Here is a 19,623-nt window from a genome sequence, read left to right as displayed (position 1 = left end):
AAGAGAGAAGGAAAGGGGGGAAATAATTTCCATTTGTGCAATGTGTTGGACTAAGATAAACAAGACTCTGTTGATCTTCTCAAGAGCATCTGTAGGGATAAGCAAAATGGAACGGGGACAGCAAAACTACAGATATTATTTTTAAAATGTGTGGGGGTGGGGAGGATGTCCAATTGCTAGTCTGGGAAAACTATAACCAAACTTCACTCTTTCCTGTACCAAACTGAAACAGTGAAATCTCATATCTTACCTATATTGGACAAATTACTTTTTGTGTAATACTCCTGGGTCATCTCAGTAGTCTATTTTTTTTTCCCTTGGGAGTAAGGATCCTTAACAGAAAACATCCAACATTACCACACCTTCCCTGTGATTGGCCCAAAACTGGGGTTAAGTTCTTGTGATGTCATAGGTGGGAGATGTTGCATAATAATGGCAGCATTGTATGTATGCTTGTGTATAAAAGTTTGAGGGTGTATCTATCTACACTGTATTGTCATTTTTTATATATATCTATAGCCTCTTCTGCCAGGTTGTGCTTATGCCTCACCAAATAGCAACCCCATGATTCTATAGGAATTGAACCATGGCAGTGGATGGGGTACCAAACGGCATGAATTCTACAGTGTATATGCATGCTGAGATAAAATGACATAAGATTCATGATGTTGGCAGCATTGAATTGACTCATAAAGAGAGAGGCATGTTGACCCTGCCTCTCTGGTTCCATTGCTCTCCTCCTATGGAGCCACAGAATATCCTTCTATGGAAATCTACTCTGTGAACATTTTCTTGTGAGACTGGGAATTAAAAGAAATCTTATCACAAGAACAAAACAAAGAACAATAATCAGAGTCCCTATCAGGGCGAGATTATCTCCACATGGGAGAAAATTTGAAATGGAGAGTCTGAGGCTAATGCACTCCTTTCTTTGTATGTTTACCCAATATGCACAATAGGTGAATGGGTTACAGACAATTTGGATTGCTTGCACTACTTCCTAAACACACACTACTTACAAGATATAAATAGCCAGAAGGTTTACTTCTATTTGGCTAATACTACTAATACTACTAATTTACTTCTATTTGGCTTGCACTACTTCCTAAACACACACTACTTACAAGATATAAATAGACTTAAGGTTTACTTCTATTTGGCTAATACTACTAATATGAATAGAGAGGCAGCATAGTATACATGACTTGAGATCTGGACTGTTTAAATCCTTGCTCAACCATAGAAACCCAGTGGGTGACTTAGGCAAGTCACACTCTCTCAGCCTAAGAGAAAGCATAGAATCATAAGGGTGGAAGGCCCACGTAATTTAATCCATGCCATACAAGCACACCCTGAATATTTTGACTGGTTGTCCTGACACGACAAATAAATACCCTGAATATACTTTGAGAGATTGTCCCCCAACTTCTGTTTAAAGGCCTCCAGAGGAGAATTAGCTACCCCCAAGGCTACCCCCACCACTGTGGAACAGCTCTGACACATCAGCAATGATAAACTCTCAATCAACATTGCGAAATAAAAACATTGATATGGTCACCATATATTGAAATCATCCTGAAGTCACATAACAAATGAATGGATATTAGTATGCCCAAAAACTGTGCATCAGATATATCAAAATGTCCTAGGTTTTGTCCCCAGACACTTGCTAAGGACACAGCCTAAAGTGAGTGGCATTACCTTTGTTTGTATTCCTAATTCATTTTCAGGCCACTTTATTGACATGCAATGTCTGAACCCCAGATGTTTATGAACAAGCTTCATTTTTAATATTTAACTTCAGCTGTGTAATTATGAACCCAGTAGTTGGATATCCCCTCTCCTTGATAATATATGGCCTGGAAGACCAATTTATGGCTTGCAATAAAGTTTAAGGCTCACTGAATTATTGGTCTTCATTCATTATCTATTTAATCATAGGATTTCTAGGAGTTGAAGCTAATGTAACTGAAAATAACAAGAAATGAAATATATAAAATAAGTCTGAGAGAGAATACTATCTTTTAAAATATATTTCTTCAGAAAACAGGAAATGCATGAACATGGTGTTGTCTGTTCTTGGGTTTATACACATTTTCAGATCAATTTGCAACTCGGTCAATAGATTTATGATCAAAGTAGCTTATCTTATAACTTACTGATTCTCAAAGATTCCCGTTTGGAGTCAGTGTAGTGCAAAGGATCTAGAATCCTGGCACCAGTGAGAGTTGAGAGAAGCAAGACTCCAAGACTTATTGAATCGAATCTGGCATTCTCCATTATTCTGCGATTAGTTTCCTCCACTTGCAGAAGTACAGAGTTTTCAGCCAGTGCCCTGAGACATGGCAACCATGTTGGTCAGAAATTGACTATGTTGTTCCAAATGCTGTTTTCTTAGCAGCAGAAGAAACTATATGAGACTAAAAAAACAACCTAGTAATGGAGGTCTATTTGTTTTTAAATTCCAAAAGCAGTCCATCACATTGGGTTCAATGACATTTACTTCCTATTACATATATTTAAGAGTGCAGCTTAAACCATCTAAGGTTTAAAATAAAGGCTTTGGAACTCCATCAGTAATTGGTCAAACTTTTCTTATTTTCCATACAACTTCAATAATTTAAGGCTCAGGGTTTTTTTTTTCTCTTCTTTTCTTTAACAAAAGGGAAGGCAGAAGTTTCAGCACAAAAAGCATCTGCTGTAAATTTCATAGGCATGCTGAGCAGAACTTGTTAAGCTCAAAGACTCCAAAGTGAAGAAGATTTGGAAAAAGGTTCCTGAGAAGTTCCAAATAGAACAAAAAGGGTGTACTAACTGGCCGATGATCACTGGTGTTAAATTGAGCCCCTTGGGGATATGATGCAATTTGCCAGTGATAGGAAAAGTCGTAGTTCTTTAACAAAGCTTTGTGAATTGCTTGTCTCAGGATGCAATCTTCCCTGTGCTGAATTCTTTGGCACTATCTTTGCACGGGAAGCTATTATAGCATAACAACTGGCTGATTAGACACAGAAAGCCAGATATGGCAAAAGAGCATTTTCATGGTATAGTCCTGATATAACAGTATTAAGTTAGCCAGGCCAAAATCTAGAAGTAACACTACTGTGCTTCCTTAGATTTTGGGCAACAGTAGATTGTTGCTGGTGAAAAAAACATATCCTTAAACCTAATCTTATAATAGTTATGCTCATTTCTTGGAATGCAAGTCTTCAGTATATTTATTCTGAGAGATAGCAACAAATAGCATCAGTAATTTTGCCTTCCCATGGCAAGAAAGTCTTAAAAAACATTCAGTTTTCAATTATTATTTGCAATTCAGGTTTTCTTCTATGCAAAATCTGCATGGGAAATTTTTCACAGTTAATAGCATTTTCTTTAAAGAAAAGAGATTTTCTGGATGGAAAATAATATTTCAATGCATACATATTAATTTCTTTCACATCAATTTTAAGTTTTTCACCAAACTTGCCATTTTCAGTGTAGAAAATAGTGTTTTCCATACAAATCAACCATGTGTAATTTTTACTCAGAACAAATTCCCAGAATTTCTTTTTCTGTACAGGAATTAATATTTCTGCATCAAAATATTATTTTCTACACATAAAATACTGTTTTCAGTACAGAATATGCACTTGTGAAATTTTCACAGAAGAAGCCCTGAACTGCAGAGGTTCTCATTAGTTCAGGATTTTTCTCATCATGGCTTCTCAGCAAAAACATGTTTTTGACCATTCTTGAATATTTTATAATGTAATTTTCAAACTTCTTTCTTTCTTTAAAGACCAAACATGTGTATTTCTCCCATATATCATTAAAAATAATGAGGGAAATTAGAAGAAATTGAGTGCATATCTTCTAGGTGTGATATGGAAAACATGTACAGCCTCGGAAGATTTAGGTCCAGCCTTATCATGAGATAGATCAAATGGCTATTTCAGCCAGTTGCTTTAGGATATCAGGAATGGATAGCAAATTGCCCTTTTTATCCATTAGCAAGAGGACCTTGAAGGAGCTGGGGGTGGTGACGGCCGACAGGGAGCTCTGGCGTGGACTGGTCCATGAGGTCACGAAGAGTCGGAAATGACTGAACGAATGAACAACAACAAAAGAGGGAAAAAATCTTAAGAAGTTGGATTCTGGTTTCTTTAAATCATCAAGACAGAATTGCAAAATTTAGTAAGAATTCAAAATCTGGTGAATAATTAAGTTCTAATTCACAGATCAGTCCAAGATGGGGAAAACCACTCATATAGGAATCCACACAGACAAAATCCTTCTAGCATCTCTAATGAGAGCTTGTATACTAAAAAATAATCAATGGATTGGAGGGACTGACTAGCTGATTTCCATATGTGTTTTCCATCCAGAAATGTTACACTGCAAACTGCAATTAAAGGGGAAATGCTAAGCCAGAGGCTGTGGAGGCTCAAATGCTTTCTAACTTTACTGTGTTATGGCACAGCGGTTGAAATGCACAGAAGATTTATATCAGCTACTGCTTGAATATTATGTTGAAGCAGCAGAAGGCAAAAGTGAATCCTTTCTCATCCTCTAAAAGACATTGGGTTCATTGGCTCTCTTTGGTTTGTCACATCTGTTCTTGAGGGTTTCCAAGTTTATTTCTGAAACTCAGCTGTGTTCTTAATTGCTTTCTCTCAATAGCCCTATTCAAAGAAATATGAAGAAACTATTAATGACAGTTATGCCAACTGTTTCTTCAACACTGTGACCTAGCAGCTTTGTTCCGTTTCACCTGGACATGTGCCTTCTTTTTGTTGGATTAATAGAAAGCTATGAGAGAGAAAAAGCAACACATATAACTGGAAACTATTATTTAGCACCTACTAGGCATGGGTTATTTGTTAAGCTGAGAGCAGGGCTATAAATATATGTGGACTCTATATGATCACAATGTGTCAGTCCAACTTTAGTGATTACAAATGCTTTAGAAGACTTCAAAATATTGCTTCAGAAATTGACTAGGGGAGGAAAAATATTCAAAAATGGTCAAAAACATATATCTTGAGTGTCAGGAAAACCTGTTGATAAGAATCCTGGACAAGCAAGAAATGTCCCAATTTAAAACTTAAGATGCATCTAGAATTAATGCAGTTTGACACCAATTTAATTACTATCACTAAATGCTTTGAAATCTTGGGAGCTCTAATTATTAGGTCTTTGCAAAAAAAAAAAAACTACAGTTGCTTCACCAAACTACAAATTTTTGGATTCCATAGCATTGCACAATATCAGTGGTATTGAATTCTATATTGATTAATTCTACAGTGTAAACGAACCTCTCTTCTATGCAAAACCTACATGTAGTTGTTTTATACAGTAAACAGCCTATTTTGCAAGAAAAAATATATTTCAATGCCAATCTACTCATTCCTGTGCCTAAAATCCACTCTGGCCACAAAAAGTGCAAGTAAGTGGGCGCAGGTTCGCAGCTTGGGTGTGATCCTGGATTCATCATTGAGCCTGGATCCCCAGATTTCAACGGTGACCAGGGGAGCATTTGCACAGCTCAGGCTCGTGCGCCAGCTGCGCCCGTACCTCGGGAAGTCTGACTTGGCCACGGTGGTACACGCTCTGGTCACATCCCGCCTTGACTACTGCAACGCTCTCTACGTGGGGCTGCCCTTGAACACGGCCCGGTAGCTTCAGCTAGTCCAGCGTGCGGCAGCCATGTTACTAACTGGAGCGGGACGCAGGGAGCACACAACGCCCTTGTTGTTCCAGCTCCACTGGCTGCCGATCTGCTACCGGGCCCAATTTAAGGTGCTGGTGCTGGCCTACAAAGCCCTAAATGGTTCCGGCCCAAAATACCTCTCGGACCGCATCTTGGCCTATGAGCCCACGAGGGCCTTGAGATCGTCTGGGGAGGCCCTTCTCTCGATCTCGCCTGCCTCACAGGCACGCCTGGCGGGGACGAGAGAGAGGGCCTTCTCGGTGGTGGCCCCCCGGCTGTGGAACACTCTCCCTGTAGACATCAGACAGGCACCCTCCCTTATGTCTTTCCGTAAAAGCCTAAAGACATGGCTGTTTGAGAAGGCATTTAATTAAGTGCTACAAAAATTTGGTAAAGATGACTGGAACGGAATATGGATTATGAGTTTGGTTATGATTCTACTATGAGACGGAGCGGATTATTTAGTGTAACTATATAACTGTTGTGTTTTTGCTATTGTTTTTTGTAAATTGCCTTTTATATGTTGTACACCGCCGTGAGTCGCCCTAGGGCTGAGAACGGCGGTCAACAAATGCGCAAATAAATAAATAAATAAATAAAAATAATTGCAGATGTGTTCCATTAGTATTTGCACATGACTTGCATAGAAATAAGCATTTTCTGTTCAGGAATGAATAATTCTGTGTTGAATTTTTATTTTGTAGAAAAATTTGTAGAAAATGTTGTTTTATATGAAGAGATAGTTTCCATGCAGCCAACCATGTACAAATGCTATGCAGAACAAATCTCCAATTGCAACTTTTTTCCTGTGGAGAAAACAACATTTTCTTGCACAGGAGTTAATAATTCTGTGCTTAAATATTATTTTTTTCTGCACATAATATGCCGTTTTCTTCACTAAACAGTGACAAGAAAAGTTTGCACAAAATAAGTCTTGAATTGAAGATGCTCTTCAGAAACTGTGGTTATCAAAACTTTTGCACAGCAGGAAGGAATGTGTTGCTACTTTTCAGAAGAAACTTATTGAAGAACTATGTCTCTATGACTGCTATCATTTTAGTGAACTGAGAAGCAGTGACGTTATTATAAGCTCTGGCTGATTTTAAGATGAAGATTGTTGATATGACAAAAGAACATAAGCTGTGCTTATGTTGTAATACGATAAATCACAGTGCTACAAAATAAAATATGGTTGGTCTCATGTTTCTACAGTCCATCTTTGTAACTTGATTGTGTTTACTAGATTTGTGTCTGCTCCTGGGCCATTAAATACCAGCACTGGTGAGTTTTGAGAAAAGGAACAATTAGAAACAATGGGTACAAATATATAATTGCCAGTCCCAGAACAAATACCTTGAAAAGCCTGAGAAGCACTGCACAATGCTACTGCAATTGAATTGTTGAATATGTTATTTTGCAGGGAGAACAAGACTACAAGACCACATGTATAGGTGATACCCTTGGACTGTTCTCCAAGTGTACCTCATATGCCATATGATATTGCTCACCTCGGATGCCAGAATGCATTGTGATTAGAGTGAGCTGCACAGGATTATTTAAGGCAGCATGGCCTTGATTCAGGACTCTTCACTGTTTGGGTTCTCCACCCAAATCTCTGGAGCTCTATAAGATTTTTTTTCACTGCCCCATTTGAGCGCTGGATGGATATATCTTTTTTTCACCTTTGGTATTTTTATCTTTGAATTCCTTTGGCATATGTGTTATTGTTTGTCTAAAGGCTTGATTGTTAAATATATTTCACAACTAGTGGAATGAAAGAAGATGTGAGGTAGAAAGTAGTTTGAAGATGACTTCCTCCAGAAGTCATCTTCAAAACCTTCAGACTTTCTGATTTCTTCATAGGATAAAGCTAGGACAGGTGGGAGTTTCCTCATCAAAATTTGTGATCACACATCACATTGGTTGCCCCATTTCAGATTTCTGAAGTTTATAAAATTGTGGTCTTAATTCACCAGCTCTTGTGCCTGATGTTGTCATTATGGGATAAAATCATTTTGGACTCATCAGATAAAAGTTGGCACTGTTCCAAATGTAGAGACAACAAAGTTGGCAGGGAAAAATCAAAGGTAAAATCTAAGGATGGTGACAAAGAAAATGGAACAAAGAGGGATTCTGTAAGTATGGCCATCAAAACTGTAAGTATGGCCATCCTTCAATGGAAGGGAAGGCAAGTGGGAACTTGATAAGAAGGACCTAGTAGCATAAGAACAAAGAGAAAACTAGTAAAAGTGGGATACAAAATATGCAGAAATGATATATTCAAGAATGGAAGTGCTGCTGACAAAGAAATCTACATGATATGTTTTTATAAGCACGAGAGTTGCTATCTTCATATTCAAATAACCCATTTTCTATAACACACATTTTTCCAGGACACAGCTATCTGTCGAGAGATAATAATAACAGAAGCTTAAGCTTAGTTTTCAAGAGTAATGCTATTGTGTTGATGTTGCATGAAGAAAGCAAATGACAACCTTTGTCAGTTTTTGTTATCATCTGAATAGATGTGAAGATCTGTGGTTGTGGGTGGTGCATATTGAGATTTGTGATGAAAAATATTCTGAGTACAACTGGAAAGGAAGAGAGAATATCTCAATCTACTAAGTTGAGGATATCCGTTTTATCTCTGCTTATCTTTATTGCCATTTAGGGTCAAGCATTTGTCTTCTCCTCTTTGCTTTTGTAAATTTCCTCTTCAAAGCCTATACCCAGTTTTACTGAGAATAAATATTTAAGTTCAAGTGGGTTAAATGCTTTACCTGTCTAATGTGATTTCAACATCATGTTGGAAATGAAGGTCTCAGACAATGAAAGCTTATGTTTTATATTACTATATATTTGAATGTTATTATAATTTCCTAAAAACAATTTGTTACTGATACTGAGTGAAACACTGAAGTTGTATACGACATTTTGTCTCCCCAGATGCATTTTCCTTTAGGTAAAATTATCATAGAGTTAAATGTTTTTAGAGTAATCAACCTTTTAATTGCTAGCTTGCATGTTTGCTGACTTTCTGGAACTCTCTATTCTGAAACTGTTTTATTTTTCTTATATCATTGCCCTGCATTAGGATCCCCTGGTGGCACAGCAAGTTCAATCACTAAGCTGCTGAACTTGCTGACTGAAAGGTCAGCAGTTTGATTCTGGGGAGTGGGGTGAGCTCAGATTCTGCCAACCTAGCAGTTTGAAAACATGCAAATGTGAGTAGATTAGTAGGTACCTTTCCAGCAGGAAGGTAACAGCGCTCCGTGATGTCATGCCAGCCACATGACCTTAGAGCTGTCTAGGGACAATGCCAGCTCTTCGGCTTAGAAATAGAGATGAGCACCAACTCCCAGAATTGAACATGACTAGACTTAATGTCAGGGGAAAACCTTTACCTTACCTTGCCCTGCATTGTCGTCTTGTTGGCTAGTAGTTAGTATTAGTAGGTAAAACTATTAAGTGTTTTGCCAACAAAACTAGAAATTCAAATGACTAAATTGAGATTGTGGTACTTTGGGCATATCATGAGAGGTAGCTCAATGGAAAAAGATAATAATGTTTGATGAAGTTAAAGGCAATAGGAAAAAAGAAAGACAACATTAACCCAATTAAGGAAACCACAGCTCTCAGTTTGTTAGACACGAGCAAAGCTATTGAGAATAGAGTAGCTCAGACTCTATAGGGTTGTCATGTGTCAGAGTCAACTTGACTGCACATACCAGAAACAGAAAAAAGAGTAACAATTCGAGACATATTTTGATAGACAAAATCATCCAAACCACATTTCACCTGTACAACTTGAGATGTCTTCTTTGAACAGATTGAGATATGTTATTGTTTTACATGAGTAGTAGACAAAATAAAAAGATTAAACCCTGTAAAACTGACCAAGTAGAAAAGTTCTGTCTCCCATTCCTGCCCAATTATTGCAGCATTTTAGATTAACAATCCAAAATCTCATTGCAATCAAGATGAATACATTGATAGGAACTGCCACAATGATTTTATTTAATAATCCCAGTGGGCAAGTAACATAAAACTTTAATGAATAATTTGTCAACACAAGACATAAATCTCTCTATAGATGCATATCTTAATCCCTTTCATAATTTCCAGGTCAAAGTCCCTTTTTTGATAGAAAAAAAGTTTCACAGGTATATTAAAGACCCTACATTCAAACAATTTTATTGCTAGCACCTCTATCTATTCATACAGTACATTTTTTTCATTTTCAGCAAAAACAACATACTACAAAGTGTACTATGAGATTTTTTAGCAACCTTTAATTTATTAGAACTTTATTTTATGCAAAGGATGTGACTGTTTTTAATATCCGTATATCAAAGTGTGTTGAGAGTTCACACTGGGCCACAAATTATTAAAATAGGGTGTTACATTTTAGTGGGTAAGAAAGTCAGCTAATTTTGAAAACCTTACTGAAAAATAATTACACTTGCTCATTTTCATAATTTTGGTGTAAAAAATCAAAGTGCATGTATTTTCTCAAAATAGGAATGCCTGGAAATAATTAACAAATTTATTTTAACTTCTTCGCTTTCATTTCAGTTTTTAATATAGTTTAAATGTCCCATTAGTTTGTTTTCACATCTTGACATTAATGATGCCATTGATATCACAAGATGGTTCCGTAGATGGTTTCACAATAATTATGTTCTTGCTAATTTTGTTTCTTGCAAGGGATTATGGGATTATGGATTTTTCATACATGTCTTACATCAGGAGTTTGTGTGTGTGTGTGTGTACAAGCGGCTGTGGCTGTGCATGCAAAGCTCAATGTAGGCCCACCTTAGTATGCCCCAGAACTCTCAGGTAACAAACTGCTGCAGCCTCTCATAGGTGTCCAAATGACCCCTCAGATAAACTCAAATTAATCTGGAGTAAATTGGGATTTCCCAGATTACTACAGATTAACTGGACACCTGGAAAGATCTGGACCTTACTGTAAGGTTCAGGTCCTTCCAGGTGTGGGCCCTGTGGTGATCGACTCTCAGGACTGCTTCTGTGATCCTGGGGATCAATCCCCACAGCTATCCAAGTTCTTAGGGCTCCTAGAGCTTGAAGGAATGGGATGGTGACCCACCCTCTCCTTCCAGTCCCCCATGTATCCCAAAAACTTACCTGAGGGGTCTGACTGCATGCCCAAGCTCTTCCATCGAAAGCTTCTGGCACATCAAAATAATGTGTTGGGAGATGAGGGGGAGGAGGGAAATCCTTCCTCCTCCTCCAACCTCCCAATGTGCCATTTTGACATGCCAGGAGCTTTCAATGGAGGGGCCTGAGCATGCAACCAGGCCCTTCAGGTGAGTTTTTGGGGTAAATGGAGGGTTAGCTGCCCTCCCAGATTGACCCCTGGAATCAATTTCTGTTTGACCTGGGGGTATTTAGTTACTCCTGTCTTCCAAGGAAAGCCCGAGGTTTGTGGAAGCTGGGGGTGGGGCTAAATCCTGAGAGGAACTGGGATAGAAATTAACTACACCAGGGGTTGATTAAATACACATATCAAAAGAGGCTAATGTTCCATGCAGACATTTGTTTAAAGAAATATTGACTACTTTTTCCAGAAGATTTAATGCTGGGACACTTAACCGTTTTTTCTTTTTTATAATGAATCCTGAAAATGGTGGAAAGCATAAGAGTTCTTATAGCCACATTCTAGAGCCTTCTCCAAATATATTCTCTGTAAATTGTACTCTGAAGCTTTTTCTATTTTAAGATCATAAAAATTGTCATACTGGGCCAGATCAATGGTCCATTTAGCTCAGCATTCTAACTACAGACAACGGGCAGGCAAATGTCTTCGTGAGGTTCATAAACAGGAGCAAACAGTGCTATTCAAGCCCTGCTGTGAGCCCTCAGCACCCAACATTGAGAAGCACTTCTTAAAGAAAATGAAAATTGCACTTTTAAACATTGTCCCAAAAGTTGTTGAAAAACCTCTCATGACTGTAATCATCTAATCTATTTGTTATAGCAAAAGAAAAAATTCAGCACTCAGCCTTTGTATCACGTAGTCATAGAATCATAGAGTTGGAAAAGACCACATGAGCCATCTATTCCAACACCCTGCCATGTAGGAAAAGCACAATCAAAGAACTCCTAACAGATGGCCATTCAACATGTGTTTAAAAGCCTCCAAAGAAGGAGTTTTCACCACTGTTGAGTTCCACTGTTGAACAGCTCTTACAATCAGGAAGTTTATTTATTTATTTCATACACTTGTACCCCCCCCCCTTCTCACTCCTGAGGGGGGACTCAGGGCAGCCTACTGTTGTCCTACTATTCAAGGGAACTCTCCTTTCCTGTAATTTGAACCTATTGTAAGCCAGGAAATGGTACTCACTCCTGCTTTCTTTCATTTTGAACTTATTTTTGTTCTGGGGGGAGAGGTTCCCATTTCATGCTCCTGGTTGAAATGAAATGAATGAAAGAACAGACGAAACAGGAGAAACAGGTACCACATACCCCTCTACTAGATACTATAGTCCTTTTGATGCAGTCCTAAATCTCATTGACTTTTAAAGCTTCTGAATCACATTGTTGGCTCCTGTTTAACGTGTTGTCAACGAAGATTCCAAGACCTTTTTGTACATGTACTGTTCTTGAGAAAGATGTCACTTATCCTGTATCTTTACATTTCATTTTGTGTGCCTAAGAGCAATATGTTATATTTCTCGTTTAAATTCATTTTGTTAGTTTTAGCTCAACTCTTTAATCTGTTGAGATCGTTTGAATTCTGATCCTATCGTCTGGAGTATTAGCAATCTTTCCTAATTTGGTGTCATCTGTAAACTTGATAAGCACTCCTTCGAAACCTTCAAGTCATTAATAAAGATGTTGTGCGGAACTGGGCCTAGGACTGAACTCTTTGGCACTTCACTAGTCACTTATTTCCAGGATGAAGAAGAACCATTGGTGAGTACTGTTTGGGTTTGGTCAGTTAACCAATTACAAATCCATCTAGCAGTAGTATTGTCTAGCCCATGTTTTACTAGTTTATTGAAAGATCACCTTGTCAAAGGCCTTACTGAAATCAAGATATGCTACATCCACAGCTTTCCCTGCATCTACCTAGCTTGTTACTCTATTGAAAAAAAGATATAAGATTAATCTGACATGACTTGTTTTTGAGAAATCCATGTTGACTTTTAGTAATCATAGCATTCTTTTCTAAATTGTTACAGACTGCCTCCTTAATTATTATCTGTACTAGAATCTTTCCTGGTATTTATGTCAGGCTGACTGGATGGTAACCCAGCTACCCACTTTCCCATTATTGGAAAATGCATAGTATTTGAATTTGTTTTACAGTCCTCACTCATTTATTTCCAGCTATTCATATAAATCAGCAAATGCAAATGCATTCAAATGACTACTTTTTGGGGTGGTGTGTAAGTGGTAGCCTAGTTGCTAATGGGAGCGGCACTCAGAAAGCTCACAACTCCTCTGTTGTGCCAGCTCCACTGGTTGCCAGTCTGCTACCGAGCACAATTCAAACTGCTGGCTTTAGCCTATAAAGCCCTAAATGGTTCTGGCCCTGCTTATCTGTCCAAACATATTTCTCCTTATGAACCATCCAGGATTTTAAGATCTTCTGGAGAGGCCTTGCTCTCGGCCCCACCTTCTTCACAGGTTCGGTTGGCGGGGACGAGAGATAGGGCCTTCTCAGTGGTGGCCCCTCGGTTATGGAATGCCCTCCCCAGAGACATTAGATCAGCCCCCACCCTCTTAACATTTCATAAAAAGTCAAAACCTGGCTTTGTGAGCAGGCTTTCTCAAATGCAGTGCAGCAGATAATTACTTGACCTCGGAATGGCTGGACAGTTGCGATCGGATAATGATTCTGAAAATGAGATGCAGAGGATATACGTTTGATGCTTTATTGAATTTATTGTTCATGGAATTTTATGCATGTTTTATGTTTTTAACTGTTTATATTATTGAGGCATCAAATTGTGCCATTTTGTAAACTGCCCTGAGTCGTCCTCGGGCTGAGCAGGGCGGTAGAGAAATATAGTAAATAATAAATAAAGCAATGGCTACCAATGAATATGACCACATTAATATTACTTTTTCCTGATGTGCTTTACTTGCACTTTTCATTTAATTTCTGTTTTAGTTCATTCTATTTATTTCCACCTTTATTGAGGATCATGGTATTCAGCAAATTAGCTTCTTGCTTAACTTTAGACAAATGGATCTATAAAGCAATAAAAATAATATGTTTTAAGTCTGCCGTCCTAAGCATTCCATCTCACAATCAATGATACTTCCTTCCATAATAATATTTTTAGGAAGTAATGCTGCTTTCTGTAATGTGGAAATGCCTAGAAGCTGAAACCAATTTTAGGAAACAAAATTAGATATTGAATTCACAGCTGTGATTCCCCTGAGAATTAATGCACAGGATTTACGCCCATGATTTTTTTTAAAAAGTCAGGCTTTTCTGTGTTTCCTGTGTGATTCTTTCTACCCAGAAAGGGAAAGGGAGATTATGTGGTAGACTCCTGATTTGTGCAGTCAGTTTTCAGAATGCTGCAGCCATGTCACATGCAAAATAATTTGTGTCATGAGGGGGATTGGGAGTAAGGAAGCAGAAAGCTTTCTCCAGCCTGCTGGATGGATGAAGTTCGAACTGGGCCAGAATTTTATGGAAATGTATAAATAAATTGATTTGTGGGAGATGTGAATATACAGAGACACCTTATACAGAATTAGTATATTGGTCCTGTGATTCAACCAGCACCATGCACCACCAGTTGTGCCACCACGACTACAACCATTGTTCAATTCTACAGCACAATTAAAAGAAAAAGGAGTGTTTCAAAAAGTTCTGTAGTTGTTTTATAGCTTTAATACAGCAGCTGGTTACAGGCTTAAGCGTAAGTACTTAAAAAGCCACATTTCTTGATCTCTACTTCTGCAGTTGAAATGATTTCTGTTTATTCCCCCATGGCAATTAGCATGGCATTTAAGCATTGCAAATAAGCATCAAAAGTTAATAATTCAAGTATGATACATTAAATGTCAAATGACTTACAATTATTTCTCAAAATGAGTATGAATGAAATATTAAGCAGACTGAAAACACTATTTTAAAAAATAAGTGAACTTCTGTGTGTTGCAGCTGGAGGCTATCTACATAATGTGGGTGTGTGTAATATAAAGAATTGCCCTGAAGACTCCGAGATTGGCTTCAGATGTGTGATTTAAACAGATGCATTTCCATTACTCATTATAGAATTTTAGAAGTATTTGGTAACTGTTACTGATTGCAAAACTGACACTCGTTTTTTATTATGCTGTATAGCTCCATATTTGTCTCTTCTCCCCCCCCCCATCCCTTGTACCTTTAGATTGATAGCCTAAAACCCGAACAAAATCTTTTCCAAATTCCTCTACATATAACTTCAAGTAGTCGTGGTTAAAGAGTAACCAGTAAACTTTGTTACACTAATAATTCCCACTGTGATAATTATCAGGGAAACACAGATTTAATATCTCCTCCAGGTGAATCTATTAACAAAGGGTTAATAATGTGATGGGTTGGGTTACATCAGGTAGGAGCTAACAGAGATCAGGAGAGCAATGGCCAAGGGAGGACAACCATTTTGGGAAGAAAAGTGGAGTCTTTCAGGTGCTTCTAAGATGAGAGGTCATAAAAACACAGTGCCACAAGGCACAAATGAAAGACTTCAGAGACTTTGAACTCATAGAGAAGTATGCTGCTGCTTCATTATCCTTAAGGGGACTTGTCTGTAGGATACAAAGCTTTCTCGTGAACATCCAAAGGCCCAGAACACCATTTGTCTCCTGAGTAAAATAGCAATGTTCAGCTAGGAGTCTTGGGGATTATGTTTCTCTACAATCTCCATTGATAATGACTGAAATATCTTTTATAGTTTTGTAGATACTCCTAGTAATGCCTGAAAGAAGGTGCCTCTATGTACAAGGTAGTCTTTTGATAATGTGAGATAATCTGTTTAGAATAAAAGCTTTCCTCTTCTTCTCCAAGCTAAACTCATTGGTAACTAAATTATTGAGTCATGTGGGGCAAATTACTAGTTGGTGGTGATGGCTAAAAATAATTTAGGGGGGCCTTATCTTACTTAAGAGCATGATATAAGGTTGGACTTTGTTGCACCAACTTGTTCCACCCACTGCTGCTGGTCCTCTCCTGGTGTATAGAAATGACGTGCCAGGACAAGGGGGTCCCAGAGGAAAATCGCTGTTTATGCACCAGGAGAGGGCTGGCAGCAGGGTAATGGAGTCTGGGTAAGTATAAATAATTTGTAGTTTTAAGGCTTTTCTGGGGGTGGGAGAGGGATTGCAGCCCTCTGGGTTTTCTGGGCTGATGGAACCCTTAGATGTGACGATGCTATGATCAAATAAAATTTCTCCATCTGCTGATGTTTCAGCATGAACAAAGCCAAATTAAGATATATTGTACACACTCTGATTAGGCAAGTAATTTACAATAATCAATATATCATGAAATGGTAACCATGGTGGTGATGGAATGTGCTATTCATTGTCGCTGAAAGTGGTTAGAAAGATTAGACAGTTTTTCGTTCATATTGTATGATATCATGTGCAAATGTACCCGTTAGTTACACAGAAAATGAAACAAAAAAAGTTCATATACTTATTATTTGTATGGCTGTAGCCAGATTTTTGACCCCAATAAGAACAATGATTGTTATCACATTTGTATATTTACTGTGTCCCATTTCTTATTGAACACATGCAAAAATTACCTTGTAGTCCAGAATTCTATACCTTGTGCATTATGAAACTATGTGTTTGTGTTTGTTTGCCTTGAATCTCATGCCAATCAACATGTGACTCTAAATTCTTCTATTATGAGAGAATTAGAAAAATCCCCACACTATGCATAATTGTATAAAAACTCTATCATAGAGTACATTGGGATCATCTAATGGATGGTAGCAAACATCTGTCATAGTTGATTCCATCACCACTCCCATGAGTCATGTTGCTCAATTTGTATGGCATCGCACTTGCCCATTATGACAACAATCTGTGAAGGGAGATGCAAAGCTCTTAAGGACATTGAGAGACAGCTGGCTCCACAACAGCCTTCTGTTAAATCTCTTGGTTGATGGCAATGCACCCTGTATGCATACATCTCTAGATGATTTTGCACTCCCCACTAAAAGCTTTGTCTAGGCTTGATCACCTGATAATATCTAAGAAATGATGTGGTTTATATAGAGCCATTCGTAGATTTGCCATGTATTGCTTAACAACTCATACTGTTTACATGAACTTGTGTCGCCACTATTTGAATATAAGAATCTATCGATTTTTATAAGATAAAATGCAAATTTGCTTGTGTGATGACTTCAATTTGTACAGAGAATGGAAATTATTTTTGAAAGTAATTAATTATATTTATACTTCCAAGCCCTGCCAAAATGTATTTTGCTGTCATAATTACAGTTTCAAGACGCAAGTCTTTATCTTCTTGCTTTTGCTGTTGTTGTTTTAAAATAGAAAGCATCTGAATTAAACAGCACAAGAAATAACATGAAACATTACTTGAGTGTGTCTGCTCTCCCAGAATTATAAGAAACTAAAACATTACATTTACATTTCAAAGAAGGGACATTAAACTACTTGTACATCCCTTACCATTTGAAACAAGTTACATCCAAACTGTGATCCTGGAAATGGTCAGAATAGGTTTATCAGTCTATAGGCATTAGAACTCAAATCACTGTGGAGACTGTCATTTTAAGAAACAAAAATTGCCAAGTGTATAATATAAATGATACCGGGGGCTCTATCAGCATTAAGAATAAACGGGAAATCAAGTCAAACATTTTCTTTGCTGGTTGTGTATCTTTTGCTTTCAGTTGAGAACACAGGGCTAGTGAGTCATCTTTTCTCATATTTACAAGATAAGGTTTGTTTATTTTATTCAGCATGCACATAGTATGCTGCATGGTATGCTGCACGCCAAAGCTCTAGGGAGAGGCAGCAGGATTTGAGTTGGCTTTGAATGACCTGTAGTTCTAAGGCCTGCTTGATCCCATTGAGCCTGGCATTGCCTGCCCATGAATACCCTTTTGCCCAATTCCCTCTAAAATTATTATGTAATATTCATGGTACAATGATGTCCATTCCAGACTGATGCCAATGATCTGTATCCATCTGAGCCTTGCTACATGTTTGCATTCTTAACCTTTAGCTGCATTTTCTCTCCTCCCAAATTGCATGGAAGTGCTTACAGATGGGAACTTGGGGACCGCTTTCCAACTTACTCCTGCTGACCATTGTGCAAACGCCAGAGGACAGCCTCTGTTGTAATTAACCTAGATTTTGTTACAATATCCAGTTACACAGGCATAATCCATGAATATTCATAGACAAAGAAGTTTGAATTAGGAACACTCATGAATAAGTCATTTGCTTGAAAAACAGGCTTACCGTATGTGCTTTTCCATGGCTTCTGTGATTTACCCGCCAGTGTTATAATTTGTAATATTAGTTACTATCAGAAAGTTTATCTTTCAGGCTTTCATTTCCAGCTGTGACTAAAGCACCATGGAGAGGATACAAGAGTTCACTGCTATTCCTAGAAAGTCCTCCTGCCAGAATGAATAAATAATGGGGAACAGGAATAGCTAATGAGTAGATGCAAAGACACTTCTGGGAGTGTTGACGATTCAGTCTGGAGCCAACCTGCCATTCTAAGATATAGAAAACCGTGGGGAAAGAAAAATACTTTGCACTAGACATGATAGGGTTGAGTGTGTTTCTTTCAGAGAAAACAAGAGCAAGTCAGTGTTTGATGTTATATGCTATCATTGCTCAAAGATGTAATTGGCAGTCCCATTATATATGTAGTCTATCCCATTTCCAGAATTCCAAAATCCAAAATGGTTCACATGGGAGACTGAGATAGTGACACATTTATTTTGTACTAGTTCAATGTATACAAACATGAACAAAATTATTAAAATATATTGTATAAAATTATCTTCAGGTTATGTGTATAAGGTGTATATGAAACAGAATTGAATTTCATGTTTGGAACCATTGGCATGACACACACAAACACATCATAAAAGTGGGGGAAGGTTCAGAAAATGGAATGGATTAATAGCATTTTAATGCATTTCAATGGGAAAATTCACTTTGAGATAAGAGCTATTTGAGTTAAGAGCTTGGTCACAGAACAAACTAAATTCTTAACTCAATGTATCACTGTATCTGCATAATATCAAATGGTGAGATCCAGGGGCCCCTTGCTGGTCTCTTTGTGTAGAAGGTGGGCATCTTTTAATTCAGTAACATTACAACAGAAATGAGCAGCTATGCGAGGAGGCAAATACCAAGTGCACAGTGCTATGACATGACCTCTGCTTATTAACCTTAGAGAACATTTTAGATGATCGATAAATCTGTCACGTAACTTTCCACCACCTGTTATAATGGTCTGGTCTAAAGGCCATCTCATTTCAAGTCCATGGCCGTTGCTCTATGTAATGTTCTTTCCTGTGGGGAAAGAAACTGAAAGCTATATTAAGTTTCCATTATTCCTCTTTATTTCTGTCTGTCTGCCTTACTGGTCAATGTGCCCCCATTCTCTCTTGTCTTCCATACTCCTAAAGTAATCAAATCCTTTAGGGTTTTTTTTTTTTTTTTGAAGCACTATGCCTGTGTATAGTTTATTGCTACTAGCCAGGAAACAGAAGGAAAATTGCTTTTATTTTCCTTTGTATTTTCTTCAGCAAAAATGAAAAAGCATCACTATTTAAGGGGTATAATTATGTGTTTCAGAAAAACTTTTTTGCTAATCGTTTTCCAAGTCTAAAGATATCTATACCATGTACCAATACAGTGACAGTGGCATATGGAAAAACAACAACTACCTA

Source organism: Anolis sagrei, chromosome 1 (assembly GCF_037176765.1).
Source record: "Anolis sagrei isolate rAnoSag1 chromosome 1, rAnoSag1.mat, whole genome shotgun sequence".
In the NCBI taxonomy this organism is placed as follows: Eukaryota; Metazoa; Chordata; class Lepidosauria; order Squamata; family Dactyloidae; genus Anolis; species Anolis sagrei.
Note: the sequence above shows the minus strand (reverse complement) of the source record.